The 15,937-nt window shown below is 34.9% G+C and overlaps 1 long non-coding RNA gene across 13 annotated transcripts in view; it reads left to right on the top strand.

Annotated features, from left to right (window-relative positions):
* Window positions 1-13,359, top strand: part of LOC147843329 (uncharacterized) — a 121,928-nt gene extending 108,569 nt beyond the window's left edge. For 11 of the 13 annotated variants that reach the window (XR_015493040.1, XR_015493045.1, XR_015493049.1 and 8 more), the window contains one exon: window positions 11,632-13,359. This is a non-coding gene — a long non-coding RNA (uncharacterized LOC147843329). Of the gene's footprint in view, window positions 1-3,868; window positions 4,061-4,519; window positions 4,552-11,631 lie in introns of all 13 variants that reach the window. The other 2 variants (XR_015493046.1, XR_015493053.1) reach the window with 2 other exon arrangements.
* The last annotated feature ends 2,578 nt before the right edge of the window (window positions 13,360-15,937 follow it).

Genomic DNA, 15,937 nt, shown 5'->3' with positions numbered 1-15,937 from the left:
AATTAAGTTGAACATTATTAAACTTAATTTGTTTGTTTAAATTCAACACAAATAATTTGTTTGCAACAGTTCGTCACCTTAGAATTATAAGGTTCTATCTGACATTTTTGTCAAAATTTAGTTATTGACATATTCTTATTAATTGACAACTTATTTATATTATGGGATGTTTCTTAAGACTTTATGTAAAAAAAACAAATGTTATACACATAATGTTTGCTATGGAATGCAAAAACTTTGAAACTCCATATCTCAAAATCATTCAGAAAGTAGATAGAACCTTATAATCCCAAGGTGAGTTCTGCATGCAACACTTTTTTCAGTAATACAGTTGAAGTCAGAATTTTTAGCCCCCCTGAATTATTCACCCCATGTTTATTTTTTCTCCAATTTCTGTTTAACGAAGATAAGATTTTTTTCAACACATTTCTAAACATAATAGTTTTAATAACTCATTTCTAATAACAGATTTATTTTATCTTTGCCATGGTGACAGTAAAGAATATTTTACTTGATATTTTTCAAGACACTTCTATACAGCTTAAAGTGACATTTAAAGGCTTAACTAGGTTAATTAGGGTAGTACAATAGAATCCTGACTTTTTTTTTTAGAGAGACCTTCACATGCAAGGCGTTCTAGGATGTTGCAGATTTGCAACATTGGCCCAGTGTGGTAATTAGACACTGACGACTTAATATGATATGAACAATAACTTTTTATATACACCTTTTCAAACAATGTAACAAATTGCTTTTCAGTGGCAGAACAACAACAAAAACAATATGGGATCCAAATCCAATATCTCAAATCTTCATTGAGTAGATCATGTTTCCAAGTCAATTTGTCATGTGGTACTCCAAGAAACAGTTTTTGTCTTTTGTAAGTAAGTAAGTAAGTCCTGCAGTGGTACTTTTGAGTAAAAAAACAACTCGTAAAATATGTATGTGGAGTAATAAGGTAGTTCATTTTTAACTGTTGCAAATCAGCAACGACTGCCTTGAGAGTAGGCAGGTTAGGGTAATTAGGCAAGTTACGATGGTTTGTTCTGTAGACCATCGATAAAATTTTAGCTTAAAGGGGCTAAAAATTTAAACCTTAAAATGGTTTTTTTAAAAAAATAAAGCTGCTTTTATTCTAGCCAAAATAAAACAAATAAGACTTTCTCCAGAAGAAAAAATATTATCAGACATACTGTGAAAATGTTTTTTTTTTTTTTTTGCTTTGTTAAACATCATTTGGGAAATAATTAAAAAAGACAAAAAATTCAAAGGGGGTCTAATAATTCTGACTTCAACTGTATGTGGCATGACTTAAAACTTTTTAAGTCATCTCTGTGTACCAGTACTCGGTTGTGGCTGTTGTACGTAGAATCCGCTGTATAAAATGTGCTGAAATCGGTGGATCATTCCGCTGCAGTGACACCTGATAAATAAGAAACTAAGCAAAAGGAAAATTAATGAATGAATGAATGTTAATTAAATATTTAATTAATAAAAATATATTTTGATTAATAAAGAGACTTAAGCCGACAAGAAAATGAATGAATGAACGAATGAATGAATGAATGAATGAATGAATGAATATACAGGTTGACATCTCGAGCATTTTTGGCATGCATTAATAATTGATTCAAATAACAGCTGTTCAACTTTAAAAAAATAAAATAAAACATAATGTTTTTTCTTTGTTCATTAACTACTGATATTTTATATTCATATAAAATAAAATATAATACAGGTTGCCATCTCATGCATTTTTTTTTTTTTTTGCAGGAACTGATAATTGATTAAAATAATAGCTATTCAATTTAAAATTTTATTTATAATTTTTTTATTAAGTTTTTACTGTTCATAGAAGTTAAGACAATAATGCTTAGCATAATAACACTGATTTTCAGTCGGGAAAGAAATCCTCAAAATATTTAATTTAATTTAATTTAATTTATTCATCAAGGGTCGCCACAGCAGAATGAACCACCAACTATTCCAGCATAGGTTTTACACAGCGGATGCCCTTCCTGCTGCAACCCAGTACTGGGAAACATCCATACACACTTATTCACACTCATACACGCACATACACAACAGCCAATTTAGTTTGTTCAATTCACCCATAGTGCATGTCTTTGGACTGTGGTTGAAACCGGAGCACCCAGAGGAAACCCACGCCAACAAGTGGGGAACATGCAAACATGTAGACTCGAACCAGCGACCTTCTTGCTGTGAGGCAACAGTGTTTATTATTATTATTATTATTATTATTATTATTATTATTATTATCATCACCACCAATGCAATTAAATTGTGCTTTTCGTTCAAAATTCATCAGCAAACATATGAATGAACACAAATAAGCGTGCTTGCGAATTGAGCTTATCACTTGATCCATATTTACTTTAAGCAGCACAACAGAACTTTGTTTTTAACTTCTGAAGCTTTACGGTAAAATGACTATATGCGTTTGCCTGCGGCTTCGTCTTTTAACTTTATAAATCATGAATAATTAAAGCTTCATAACTACAAAGCTGAAAATAGCCGGTCGGCAGCACATTTGCATGTAGGATCACATTACAAAGACTAATCTGCAGAAAAACTAATCACGGCTAAAGTAATTTGTCAATTAAATATAATCTACTATCTATTTCACCACTGTCCACTTCATATTTAAATATAGTTCTCAATGATATATTCAATAAAATGGTACTTGCAGTTAAACTCCAGATATAATGCTTGCATAAAAAATTTAACGGGCTAAAAAGCATAATTTGGAGATTCATCAGAGGGCCAAAACGTGGCTGGATAATTGAGTTTGCTTCATTTTCAGAGAGATACGGAAATAATGACGAGGAAAGGAGCTGCGGTAATGACCCTCTACACTTTGGCTCATATGTAAAAGAGCTTGGAATTCATACACACTTCCTAAAATAAAGAAAACACACTTTAAGGGGGCAGTTCACCCAAAAATAACAATTAACTCACTATGTACAGTGCTCACCCTGAAGTGGTTCCAGATCTTTGAGTTTTGTTTTTCTGTCAAACACAAAAGTAGATGTTTTGAAGAATGCTGAAAACCTGTAACCACTGACATGAGAGGATGCTATTAAAAATCACCCCAGAATTTTTGACTGAAGATTATCATCAAATGTTAGACAGGTTTTTGCCCGAGAGGTGTTTGGGTCCAATAAGCAAAACCCCAGATGCTATGAAAGTCAAGGCTTACAAGTTATTCTTTTTAATAGAAATATCTTCTTTCTTTTTACAGGTTCCCAACATTCTTCAAAATATCTTCTTTTTTTTATTAAAAACCTTCTTTAATATCTTCTTTTTTGTCCAATATGAGCAAAACCACTATGTGTCAATTGTTACAGATCCCAAAATTCCTCAAAATATTTTAGCTTCTGTGTAATTGTCATATATATATATATATATATATATATATATATATATATATATATATATATATATATATATATATATATATATATATATATATATATATATATTGTCTAATAAGTAATACACAAATACTCAATGTTCTCGATGTTCATCAAAACACACATATATATATTTATTTTTATATATATATATATATATATATATATATATATATATATATATATATATATATATATATATATATATATATATTCTTTTTGATCCAATAAGCAAAACCACAGATGTATGAAAGTCGATGGTTACAAGTTTCCAACGTTCTTAAAAATATCTTCTTTTTAAAATATTTTCTTCTTTTTTTGCCCTATAAGCAAAGCCACAAATATATGAAAGTCAGTGGTTACAGGTTCCAGCATTTTTCAAAACATCATTTTTTATTTTTTTTAATCTTCTTCTTTTTTGTTTAATATGCAAGACTACAGGTGACGCAGTGGCGCAGTAGATAGTGGTGTCGCCTCACAGCAAGGCTGGAAGGGCATCCACTGCATAAAAACGTGCTGGATAAGTTGGCGGTTCATTCTGCTGTGACGACCCCGAATTAATAAAGGGACTAAGCCAAAAAGAAGATAAATTAATGAATGAATGAAGCAAGACTACAAATACTATGGTAAATGGTTACAGGTTCCTAATATTCAATTTATCATTTAAAATATTTTCTTTTCTTTGTAATATCTTTTCTTTTTCTTTTTTTTTTTGGTTAAACTGTCTGTACTGTAGGAGTGTGTATGGATGTTTCCCAGTGATGGGTTGCAGCTGTCAAAAAAAGCTTTCAAAAATATTTTTAAATATAGTCTTTTTTTTCTCCAAAAAGATGGACTACAAATTCTATGAACGTCAATGGTTTCAGATTCCCAACATTCTTTATTTTCTTTATATATATATATATATATATATATATATATATATATATATATATATATATATATATATATATATATTTTTTTTTTTTTTTTTTTTTTTTTACCAATAGGCAAGACCACAAATCGTATGAAAATCAATGGTTGCAGGTTATAAAAGTCAATAGTTCCCAACATTCTTCAAAATGACTTATTTTTTTGCTCAACAGATGAAAGCAAACAGATATCGAAGAAGTAAATGGCGAGTACTGTAAATGATGACATCATTTTAATTTTTGTGTGAACTATTCCTTTAAGATCGGCCACTTATTGGCACTTCTGGGAGAAAACTAGGGGCAATATTTGTTTAGACGGTGCTGCATACATGCTTAGGATTTTATTAATTCAACATTTTAACAAATCGTCTTCAAAACACTTGCAAAAACTCCCCAATTAGTGTAAGCCGAGTTGAGCGATGGCTTCTGTTAAAGGTTACACTTATGAGAAGTAAAAGATTCATAATGAAGAACACCAGCAAAAAAACAAAAAAAAAAAACAAAGAGAGAGAGAGACAAATTACCTGGCATAAAGCGAAGTTTTCAGGACTGAGATTCTGACATGATTTCAACTTATAATTTGAACGTGGAGAATTTTTAACGAATGCGACTTTCAATGCAAATAACAGGCAAATCATTTTTCACATAAAGACTTTAGTGACCAAAATATAAGCTCCTTATATGCTTATGCAAATGAATGTTTTAAAAGTGTGGATGACTTTTTTCTTTTCTTTTAATGAAAATGACAGAATTGTTATTCGTTTTTTAAGTTCATTGAAATCCCAGTAGCTCAAGAATTTAGTCATAAGACGACAACTTTGATAAAATAATTGTATTCTCGCAGTGTTCGCAGCCACAGGCGGAAATTAAATGGCTTATCTAGGGGGTCTTGAGAAATCCTTCAATGGAGAATGTGTGTGATATAACAGTTTTGATGGTCTCGGGTAATTCAGCCTAGTATTAAGATATGGGGTTATGGAAAGGTACAAAAAAAAAAAGCATAAAATATGTCAGGGCACGACTGTAAGACTATATTCTTTCTCTCTCTTTCTCTCTAAAAGTAAAGTCAGACAGCATTGTACTTCCAAAGTGCTTCAATTACTTTTTTTCTTTTACTTAAATGTACTTTTTGTAAGTATATATATATATTTTTTTTTGTTCAAAATCTAGGTTACATGTCATCTTTATAAGTGTGACACATGAAAAATGTCATTTTCATTCGGCTGAATTGTTCCAAAGGTTATTGAGAACGCATTTCCAAACTGAAAAAGGAGAGGGATTATAAAACGTTTTTTTAAATATAAATTGAATATAACTTGAGCCTTATTCCATTGAATGAGTCACACTTGAATCCTTTTAGAAAATAGACAACTCACACACTTGTACAGTCACCTTTATTCTAGTAAAAATCCTTCTGTATGATTTATGAAAATGTAAAAATGCTGATTTTGTTTCCTGTGAGAGTCAAGTTTAACCCCTTCAGACTCAAGTATGTTTTCACAGTTCTTGAGGCCAGGGGCGGACTGGCCATCTGGCAATTCTGGCAAATGCCAGAAGGGCCGGACCAATTTTTAAATGTGGGCCGGTCAGATTTTTTTTTTTTTTTTTTAATATGTATTGTTTTTACGTGCAGGCAGCCTTTATCTCTTGCTAGATTTGATATTATGATGTTGATAAAAAAAATAATAAATAATAATACTAATAATTATAAATGTTAAGCATTTAAACGCCTGATTTCAAGATTGGCCGACCCAATTCGAGGTCACCCGGACGTTATCAAAATCTGGCAAGAATGTCATATTATTTTACCATCTGTACACCAAATTAAATACTGAATGTGCGTGTCCGTCGGTGGGGCTGTGTCGGTGTGGTAATGTGGGCTGATGTGGCTACAGTGCCAGGGCTGAATTTTTGTCCCAGTCCGGCCCTGCTTGAGGCTCCTATAAATGTACGGAACCCCGGAGGTGAGTGAACGAATGTTAATTTACTACTGATAATAAAACATTTTTAAAATAAAATATACAGGTTGACATCTCGGGCATTTTTGGCATGCATTAATAATTGATTCAAATAACAGCTGTTCAACTTTAAAAAAATTTAATAAAACAATGTTTTTTCTTTGTTGATTAACTACTGATTATATATATATATATATATATATATATATATATATATATATATATATATATATATATATATATATATATTTTTTTTTTTTTTTTTTTTTTTATAAAATATAATACAGGTTGTCATTTCATGCATTTTTTGCAGTAACTGATAGTTGATTAAAATAATAACTATTCAATTTAAAACTGTATTTATTTATTTTTATTAAGTTTTATTATTCAAAGAAGTTAAGACAATAATAATTAGCATAATAACACTGATTTTCAGTCAAAAGAAATCCACAAAATATTTAATTTAATGTAATTTAATTTAATTTTATTTTATTTTATTTTATTTTATTTTATCCTCTGACTTAGTCCCTTTTGTTCATCAGGGGTTGCCACAGCAGAATGAACCACCAACTACTCCAGCATAGGTTTTACACAGCGGATGCCCTTCCCACTGTAACCCAGTACTGGGAAACATCCATCCACACTCATTCACACTCATTCACACTCATACACACACATACACAACAGCCAATTTAGTTTATTCAATTCACCCATAGTGCATGTCTTTGGACTGTGGTTGAAACCGGAGCACCCAGAGGAAACCCACGCCAACAAGTGGGGAACATGCAAACATGTGTATGTTTTGAGTATGTTTTCACAGTTCTTGAGGCTCCTATAAATGTAAGGAACCCCGGAAGGGACGTAGTAGAGGAGAAAAAAATTGGCTGGGAGAAAAAAATAATGATAGGTGGAAAAAAAAATGGGTGGGAGGAAAATATATATTTCTAAGTTTTAGCGTTCTCTCGCAAAGTTTTGCGTTCCCTCGCAAAAATGCTTTGCGTTCCCTCACAGAGTTTTGCGTTATCTCCCAAAGATGATTTGTGTTCTCTAGCAAAACTGTTTCTCCACAAACACTTCCTGTTCACTTCACTCACGTAAACCCTCCCGTTTTTGCCGAAATTCTCCCTTATTTTACTATTCTATCCCACTTTCTTTACATTAATACTGTGCGTCGACTGTCGCCTTTCATATGCAACCTCTGAACCAGTGAATGTATAAGCGCTGACTGACAGACGCGCACCGTAGAATAAACTGATCTCAGATCAGCTTCTGTACACGCCATTTACAGAGGAGCACAGAGGAGCGGGTGTATGTTTAAACAGATAAATACACTGAATAATATGTAAACATTTCCGTCCAGCATGTTTTATTTTAAACAGCTAATTTTCTCTTGAATGAGCACAAACAAAAAGTCTAAAGTAATGGAATGCTTCATTATTAGTCTGTGCATTCTTACAGGGACACCTCTGTTATCAAACAAAACAAAACATGAGATTCGTTTGCTGCTCACTTGTTTGATAACAGAGGTGTCACTTTAAATGGCGCGTACAGACGCTGATCAAGGATCAGTTTATTGTACGGAGCGCGTCTGTCAGTCAGCGCTTATACAAGCATTCACTGGTTCAGAGGTTGCATTTGAAAGGTGACCATCTATGTATTAAGAAGTATCAATATAAGTATAAATTATTAATACTTACATTAATACTTACAGTTTTAATGTAAAGAAAATGGGATAGAATGGTAAAATATGGGAGAATTTCGGCAAAAACGGGAGGGTTTACGTGAGTAAAGTGAACAGGAAGTGTTTGTGGAGAAACAGTTTTGAGACCAAATTATAATAATAAAAATTCAACAGCCTACACCTATTTGTTGTCCATTTCAATGGTCAGGTCAGAACAGTTGTGCGTCCCGAACATTATACCAATGTAAAATACACAAAAAAAATAAAAAATTAAAAAAACATACATGATTGCTGCATAATCTTGAAATTTACTTTCAAAACATTAACATTGTAACAGGTCTCACGGAGGCACAGTGGTTAGCACGATCATCTCATAGCAAGGTTGCTGGTTCAAGCCCCGGCTGGGTCAGGTGGCATTTTTTTGTGTGGAGTTTGCATGTTCTCCCCGTGTTGGCGTGGTTCTCCTCAGGGTGCTCCGGTTTCCCTCACAATCCAAAGACGTGCGCTATTAGTGAATTGAAGAGTGTATGGGTGTTTGCCAGTGATGGGTTGCAGCAGCGTAAAACATATGTTGAATCAGCAGTACTGGAGATTTACTTTCAGTGACAGATTTTGAACCCACTGTACATTGTAATCAGATCTCATATATTAATAAGATTTTGAAACTTTCAAAAATGATTTCAGTAAGATTTAAATGCTTCAGTAAACTCTGGTTTCTTTTTAAATGAGTTTTATCAACTCAAAAATCATTGAGGTGATTTACTTTATGAATTTAAGGCAGTTGGATTTAATTTATAATTGATTAATGAGATTAATGTGTCTTTTGCCATTATAAATTTGAACAAGTATCCAATAAACAAATAAATAAATAGTTACATAAATGGATAAACAAATAAATAGATGAATAGATAAATAAACAAACAAATAAGTAAATAAATAAATAATTGATTGCACACTGGTGACGTATGCAATATATACTACATAAACAAGTAAGTAAATAAGAAAATAAATAAATAAATAAATGAATAAATGAACGAACGAACGAACGAACGATTAAATAAATAAATAAATAAATGATTAAATATTGGTGTATTTTACCATTATAAATTTGCTTAAATATGCAATAAATAAATAAATAATTGAACATTGGTGAAGTATGCAAAACATAAATAAGTAAGTAAATAAATAAATGATTGATTATTGTTTTACTTTATTTTGATAAATTTGCTGAAGTATGCATTAAATAAATAAATAAATAAATAAATAAATAAATAAATAAATAAATAAATAAATAAATAAATGGCATCTTTTACCATTATAAATTTGCTGGTTTGCAATAAATAAATAAGTCGATAAATCAATAAATAAATTCATCAATCAATAAACAAGTCTATATTACAGTCAACTATATTAGTTGTTTGTAGATATAAAGCATTATTTAGTATCACAAGTTGCCGTTTATCAGGTAAAAATGTACCTACACTCAAAAACTTACTTTTTTCTTTAGTCCATCCATCACTGCACAGTGGTTTTTAAAATGTAAGTTTTGAAATAGCTTTTGTGTAGTAAATGAGAAGTGTCCCTTCATTTAAAATAATAGTTCAGTTTTAAATTAAAGTAATGTGGCATATAGTCTTAAATTAAACCCAAACCCCTATGAGTTGAGTTTTCATGGCGAAGCACAGCAGCTCACGGAAAAGCAGGAAAGATGGACGGAATACAGCGTTGTCACACAGAATCTCATGTCTATCCTGAGACAGAAGCCTTTAGTGGTCCGCGATCCAATCTTCCAGAGCAGGAGAGGACAGAATGAAACTTGCTCCGTGTCTCCAGAGTAGAGAGGTGTTCTTACTGGCCTATTATTAGGGGCCAATGTCTCCCGTCCCCGGTGACACTGAAGCAGAGAGAGGAAGACAGAGACTAGTGCTGTAACAACGGCACAATCAATATTCATCTTCCAAAAACAGTAACAGGCAGAGCTAAGCTGCATGTGTATGTGTGTGTGTGTGTGTGTGTTTACTTTCATTTTGGTTTCCTTTTTTGTTTTAATAACCTTATATTGTATAATTCTACTTTTGCCACTTTTAAATCTTAATTAATCGGGTCTCTTGACATTTAAAACACATTTTGCCACAGGTTTCTTGTGAGTTGGGATTAATAGTAAAAACATAACGTTTTTTACTGTGTAAAATACATTACATCTATGGAGAGTCCCTGTAAACTACCAATACTAATGTGTGTGTACTGGTTTTGGTGGTTTACAAGGACAGTTTCGTATGATATGGGTATGACCTATAATTGTACTTTATTACTGTGGTTTACGAGAACATGTTTGATGTCCTTGTAATTCAAAACACTTCAAAATCATAATTAACGAGATCTTTTGACATTCAAAAGACATTATCCCACAGGTTTCTTGTGAGTGTTTAGGGGATGGGCCATAACCAGGGTTTTTTTATTGTATAAAATACATTAAGTCCATGGAGAGTCCCTGTAAACCACCAATACTAGTGTGTGTACTGTTTTTGGTGGTTCACAAGGACAGCTTTTTACAGTGACATGGGTATGACCTATAGTTGTACTCTATAAATGTGGTTTACAAGGACATGTTTGATGTCCTTGTAATTCAAAAATATTTAAAATCATAAAGAGCAGGATATTTTGACATTAAAAAGACATTATTCCAGTTTCTTATGAGTGTTTAGGGGTAGGGCCAAAATAAGTGTTGTTTTTTTTTTACTGTATAAAATACATTAAGTCTATGGAGAGTCCCTTTAAACCACCAATACTAATGTGTGTGTATGTGTGTACTGGTTTTGCTGGAACTGTTTTGTATAATGACATGGGTTTTGTATAATGACATGGGTATGGCCTATAGTTTTACTTATTTCTGTAGTTTACAAGAACATGTTTGATGTCCTTGTTATTTAAAACACTTCAAAATCATAATTAACGGGATCTTTTGACATTCAAAATACATTATCCCACAGGTTTCTTGTGAGGGTTTAGGTGTAGGGCTATAATCAGTGTTTTTTACTATTTAAACTACATTAAGTCTATGGAGAGTCCCTGTAAACCACCAGTACTAGTGTGTGTACTGTTTTGTTGGTTTACAAGGACAGTTTTTTATAGTGACATGGCCATGACCTGTAGTTGTACTCTAAAATTGTGGTTTACAAGGACATGTTTGATGTCCTTGTAATTCAAAAAGATTTAAAATCATAAAGAACAGGATATTTTGACTTTAAAAAGATATTATTCCACAGGTAAGTGTTTAGGGGTAGGGCCAAAATAAGTGTTTTTTACTGTATAAAATACATTAAGTCTATGGAGAGTCCCTGTAAACCACTAATACTAATGTGTGTGTGTGTACTGGTTTTGGTGGTTTCCAAGGACAGTTTTGTATAATGACTATAGTTGTACTCCTATTTTTTACAATAACATGTTTGATGTCCTTGTAATTCAAAATCAATAATAACTGGGTCTCTTTACATTCAAAAGATATTTTGCCACAGATTTCTTGTGGTTTTAAGGGAAGGTGGGGTACGACCATAATCAGTGTTTTTTACTTTACAAAATGGATTACATCTTTGGAGAGGAAACCTCCAATACTAACATGTATGTGTGCGTATGTGTGTGTGTGTTAGCTCTAGATATCTGGAAACAGGCCAGTGGTGCTGGAAGAGCATGTCTGCGGATTCGGTTTCAGTCAAAGTCCCAGTAGGAAGACAGCGATCTTACGACTGGGAGAAACGGAGGAGCTTTCCTTGAAAATAACCTCCACCCCAGACGGACTGAGAGAAAGAGATGGAGCCACGATGGAGAACAGATGAGAGAAAAAAAAATCAATCAAAGCAATTAACTGCTCGGGCTGAACACTAATTCCCTTGGATGAACTTTCCTTTTTTTTATTATTATTATTTCTTTCTCCTTTCCTGACTTGAATTGGATTGCGCTGAGAGTTCGAGGCGAACCGTGACCCTCTTTTGATAATTTAGTAACATCTTGAAATATAAAAAATAAAATGCGTAAATGAAGTCTGAGATGATTAGTTACGGTTTTTGCCCCTTTGATAATATCAAACCTCCAACATGGTTAGGAAAAGCCTTGGTGATCAATGTTTTATGAAAAGCACTGCGCTCCTTGCATAATACACCACTGTGAGGGTCTTGTGGGAAATCATCTTTCCTCCACCTATTTTTCCAGGACCAGTGTGTTGGTCGGCTGACACTATGAGCTATGACTTTGTCTAAGAAAACAAAAGCATGTATAACTGCATATAAAGCCAAGTGCCGAAATAGCTCTTTTCAGGTCTATACATGATCCAGATTATTTGACAACAATTGACTAAACAAGAGAACTTTTTTACAACCCATGCTCATTCTGATTACTTACCCCTATATACATTTCTGGAGAGCACCAAATATGTACCAGGAGGTATGTTTTTTGTTTTCATGAATCCACCAGCGGCTGCTGTGTATGCTTTTTGAGATCTCGAATTTCTCTCGTGAGTGCTATTCGCACCTGCTCTTTACATGTAAATCCACCAAAGGCCGCTGGCGACTTACTGACCGACCGATTCCCCCACCCACTCCCTTTCTAAACCCAACCGATAATGTCTAAAAAAAAACAGATTGACCAGCATTCACCCACTTCCCTAAACCCAACAAAGAGGGTTTTCAAACGCAATCCAGAAAAAGAAAATCCATCAAGACAGCCTGATTTTTACCACGTTTTCAGATTTTACCACATTCTCACCCTGTTATTTACCTGCTTGTTTTATTTATTTTTTGGCTTTTGTTTTTGTCTTACCTGCTTTCTGGAACCGTTCTTTGTCAGATTAAAACCCCGTCATCGTGGTCAACTGCTCTCTGCATCTCAAACTGAGCAAACTGGTAAAAGCAGGAAAGCCATCTACACAAAGGTATTCCGCAGGTAATAAGCACGAAAAGAAACAGCGTCATACCGCCCCGTAGAATTCAGTTTAAAGATGAAATGTACCACGCGTACTTCTGGCTATATAATTCAGGATCTCCAAAAATGTATATATATGTGTACATTTTCAGAATGATGCAATGTTTAAAAAATTACATTTTCACCTTTTCAGCAAATATAATTGACTGTTTATCGACTGGTTTCCCTCACAATCTTACATTTCCCATTGGGCTGACAAACAACATATAATTCAACATTGAATTATAGTGACCTAACTAAATAAGACAACATGTAATATTTTAACACTTTAAATTGTTTATAACTCACTGTCAATGCCACTCTTTTCTTCTTCGTCTTCTTCTTCTTCCTCTTCTTTTTAACTAAGTTGCAGAAAATAACTTTCTTAACACAGCTATGATCGACCTTGCAAGTGCAGATGCAAAAAAAATAAAAAAAAACAAGATTAATAGTGTCTCTATGGTGATTGCATAGCAGCGCTCCCTCCTTTATAACTCATTCTCATCCAATATGACAACCGCCGCCTTGGCTTTGAGTTGGAGACCTTGGTAATGTAAATGTTACCAAAGCGCTCGAGAAATGCGTGTTGTTTTATAAGAAAAGTTCAAACAAAATGAGAATCCTACTTAAATAGAATCGTTAGATAGATAGATAGATAGATAGATAGATAGATAGATAGATAGATAGATAGATAGATAGATAGATAGATAGATAGATAGATAGATAGATAGATAGATAGATAGATAGATAGATGGATGGATGGATGGATGGATGGATGAAAGGTGGGAGGGAAGGAGGAAGGGATGGATGGAGGAAGGGTGGGAGAGAGGAAAGGATAGATGGAGGGAGGGATGGATGGATGGATGGATGGATGGAGGGATAGATAGATAGATAGATAGATAGATAGATAGATAGATAGATAGATAGATAGATAGATAGATAGATAGATAGATAGATAGATAGATAGATAGATAGATAGATAGATAGATAGATAGATAGATGGATGGATGGATGGATGGATGGATGGATGGATGGATGAATGGAGGGAGGGATGGATGGATGGATGGAAGGGTGGGTGGATGGATGGATGGATGGATGGATGGATGGAGGGAGGGATGGATGGATGGATGGATGGATGGAAGGATGGGTGGGTGGTCGGATGGATGGATGGATGGATGGATGGAGGGAGGGAGGGAGAGAGAGAGGGAAGGAGGAAGGGATGGATGGAGGAAGGGAGGGAGAGAGGAAGGGATGGAGGGAGGGATGGATGGATGGATGGAGGGAGGGATGGATGGATTGATGGATGGAGGAAGGGAGGGAGGGAGGGAGGGAGGGAGGGATGGATGGATGAAGGGTGGGAGGGAAGGAGGAAGGGATGGATGGAGGAAGGGAGGGAGAGAGGAAAGGATGGATGGATGGAGGGAGGGATGGATGGATGGATGGATGGATGGATGGAGGGATAGATAGATAGATAGATAGATAGATAGATAGATAGATAGATAGATAGATAGATAGATAGATAGATAGATAGATAGATAGATAGATAGATAGATAGATAGATTGATTGATTGATTGATTGAATACCATTAGAACATAACAGAGGTGTCACGATTGTCTCATGTCAAGAAAACCAAAGTTTAAAGTTCACCGGCAACAATGTTAACACCACATTTCCTCCTAAAAGCCACTGAGAGCAAAGCATCAAACTGATCTCCATTCGGATGGCCGGTAATTGATTTGAACAGCATCTTCTCGACACATTCAGTCTGTTTTACCTCATTCGCTGCACATGTGCTCTCTGCGGATCTCCAAACGAGCCCCAGCGACTCTGATTGCACTAAAAACCAATCAGGTTTTCATAACAGGAAAGCACAGCGCTGTAAATTATACTAGTCAATTATGGGGCCCAAATGAATGCGATTGAAGTAGTAATTGTTGTTGCAGTGAGAGGAGAGAAAACGCGAGACAGACTGAAGCGCGGGCCGCTCATTACCATCAGCCTCAGCGGACCGCCGATCGGCCATCGAGCTTCCCAGGAAATTGAAAAGCTCGTTGATGAATACTTGTGAGAGCGATCCATGAGGAAAGACGCGTCTGATTGTCTGCGCCATTTGCGGTAAGGGGCCTCGTCAACGCGGTCTTAGTTTGGTGCGAGGAACGCTGCATTTCCTTAATAGGATGATTTATTTCCTGACAATGTTCATTTCCTGCAGGGAGCCGTTTCAGGTGGCTGCTGTTTTAAGTCGTCTTCGGCACCCCAGGAGAGCGCGTATATATCGGACAGCCTCTGCCACTATTGACATGTGTATCAACCGTCACCGTTTTATTAGACACTGACATTTCCTATTGGACCGGTAACAAATGGCATTTCCCTAGACAACTTGTTAACTTTTAAAGGTTGATAGATTCAGTGGCGTACAGGGCTGATACGCCGGCAGATCACGGCGCGGCTATTCGAACGGAGCCGAGAAAAACAAAACCGGGAGATTAGCTGGTGACAGACAGGGGATGAAGTGCGCGTGGCACGGAGGAGGGGGGAAGCCTTAGCTGGACCACGCTGCGATGGACAATATCGATCCTGGATGCAGAGGCCTCGGGGCGGAAATGAGAGAAGTTGAAGCGGCCGAGAGTCTCTGCTGTGGGTGAAATCATGCGTCACTCCTCGGGCTTTCTGCGGGCTTGCTTGCTAGTTTGAGAGTGCTGAAACTGGTGTTTCTGGAGTTTTTGTGTGGAGAGATCTGCGAGTTTGCCTGAGATGTTGCACATGAAGAGTGCATTATTCTGCATGTTTTCATGGCAGCATAAAGGCATCATGAAAGCACCGACTAGAATTCTGAATTATTTTCCTACGACATAAACCCTTGTGTACTGTTAGGGATCTGTTGTTTATCCACTCTTGTGTGATTTTGAATCATAATTTGGCCATAACTTTTATTGTGTTTTTATTAGCTGAATGATTTTTGGTGACAAATCAACCATTTCTTTTTTAATCCACAATAC

This window comes from Danio rerio, chromosome 6, assembly GCF_052040795.2.
Source record: "Danio rerio strain M-AB ecotype USA chromosome 6, GRCz13ab, whole genome shotgun sequence".
Taxonomy (NCBI): Eukaryota; Metazoa; Chordata; class Actinopteri; order Cypriniformes; family Danionidae; genus Danio; species Danio rerio.
The sequence above is the reverse complement of the archived record's forward strand: the minus strand, read 5'-3'. Positions and strand labels throughout refer to the sequence as shown.